General features: G+C 66.1%; 1 long non-coding RNA gene and 1 other non-coding gene across 2 annotated transcripts; both read left to right on the forward strand.

Moving 5' to 3' along the window:
* LOC113962602 lies at nt 1-1,409 on the forward strand. Its single transcript, XR_003532579.1, has 2 exons — nt 1-101; nt 1,042-1,409. It is a non-coding gene; the product is annotated as an uncharacterized LOC113962602 (long non-coding RNA).
* Nucleotides 569-652, forward strand: LOC113962603. Its single transcript, XR_003532580.1, has one exon. It is a non-coding gene; the product is annotated as a small nucleolar RNA SNORD45 (small nucleolar RNA).
* Nucleotides 1,410-1,796: the final 387 nt, after the last annotated feature.

The following is a 1,796-nucleotide window of genomic DNA, read 5'->3' on the forward strand; positions in this document are numbered from 1 at the left end:
GGAGAGCGGTGGATGAGCACGCAGCCAGACGGGGGAGGATCCCCGCCGGCAGCTCCTCCTGCCCCGCCCGCGGTCGGGCGTCACTTCCAGCGGCACCGAGGGTAGGAGCGGCCGCGTGGTGCGGGACGGGGCGGGGGTGCCGAGGTGCCGGCGGGTTTGGGGGTCCCGGGGGGGGGCTGCCGGGCGGCTCGTTCCCCGCGGGCGGCGGATGCCGCGGGCACGAAACCCCCCGGCCCTGGAGCTGCCCCATGGGCCGGGGCTGTCGAAGGTGCCGCCCCAAGGCCGCGGGGCCGGAGCCGCTGCCCCGAGCCCGGCGGGCCCAGGACGGAGCGTCCGGGCCGGCGAGGCGGCCGCGGGAGGATCCGGAGCCCGATGCCGGCGCAGCCGAGCGGCTCCTGCGGGAACAGCCCTGCCGGCTCCGGGAAGCGGCTGCGGGCGGGTTTCTCTTGCCGGCAGCGGCGATGGCTCCGGCCCCGAGCTGTGCTCCGGGGTCCCGGCTGAAGGCGGGAGCGTCCTGCTTTGGGGACAGGGGGTGTGGGCTGGGCCGGGCCGGAGGAGGCACTGCCTGGGCCGGGGATGAGTGCTGGCATGTATTAGCTGAGCTGAGCTGATGTCTCTCACCGCTTTAGCTCTAGAATTACTCTGAGGCCCAGCAAGCTCCAGGGCCCTTGGGAGGTTAGTGCGGAGCTTTTCCAGCCTGTGGGATCAAGTTCCCATGGTCCCAAAGTGTGCCGCAGCGAGAGGAGGAGGGGAGCACGGGTTGGGTTTTGCTGGGTTCCCACGTTGGGCATTAGCAGTTCTGGGCTCGGTCCTGGCTGTTGTGCCCGGGGGGGGCTCTCCCCTGGCCTGAATTCCATTGTTTGGGGCTTTGTGGCCATGTCCAGGGGCGAATGTTGGCTCGGGGTGTCCCTGAGTGCCGCGTGCGCTGGCAGAGCTCTGCAGTGCCACGTGTGCAGCCGGGCTGGGTGGGAGTGGGCAGGAGGGAACTGGCACCTGCCATCAGCTTTGCCCTAACCCCAGAATGTTTTCTGTCCCGCCCAGGTCTTTGGGACAGCCCAGGGCTGTGCCATTTTGGCTGGCCCAGAGCCGTGCGCCAGCATTTTGGAGAGTCCCCAGCGCTGCAGCTTCCGGTGGGGCACGACAGGTGAGGTTTGGGGTGACCCAGCTGCCGGCAAGGTCCCTCTTCAGGGCGTTTGGATCTCCAGCCGGGTGTCCAGCCAGCGGGAAAGGTGTGGGTGTGCGTGTGCAGCTCCCTGGCGCTTCCTGGGCACGTGTCAGCTCCCGGGGGACTGATCCGTGGGGTGAGAAAGAAAACAGGCCAGGGGCACTTGATAGATTGGGTCCTTTTGTGTCTGTAAAATGCAGGTTTGGCAGTTGGTTCCATATTTATAAAGAGGATTTGAACATTCTTTTGTTGTTATCACAGCCTGTGATTTGTTCTGTTCCTACCACTCTGCATCCTGGGAGACACCCTGATCATCATCCAGGCTCGGATGGGGAAAAGCCCCCAAGCCCCAGGTTGCCCCTGGGAGGAGGTGGTGCAGCAGGATGGGGGTCACAGGGATATTATGGGGCTTAATCCAAGGGGATGGTGCTGCCCATCCCTCTGCCCGTGGTGCAGGTCCGGTGTCACATGGTGGGTGCTGGTCCCCAGCCCCTCAGTGATGGGTGTCCCGTGTCACATGGTGGGTGCTGGTCCCCAGCCCCTTGAGGCACCGTCCATGTTTCCCCTTCCCTACACTCAGGGAACAAACAGGCAGAGAGACCTGAGCAGCTGGGGGAGCTCAGGGGGGGAA

Source organism: Neopelma chrysocephalum, unplaced genomic scaffold (assembly GCF_003984885.1).
Source record: "Neopelma chrysocephalum unplaced genomic scaffold, ASM398488v2 Primary Assembly neopelma1_183154, whole genome shotgun sequence".
NCBI classification, from domain to species: Eukaryota; Metazoa; Chordata; class Aves; order Passeriformes; family Pipridae; genus Neopelma; species Neopelma chrysocephalum.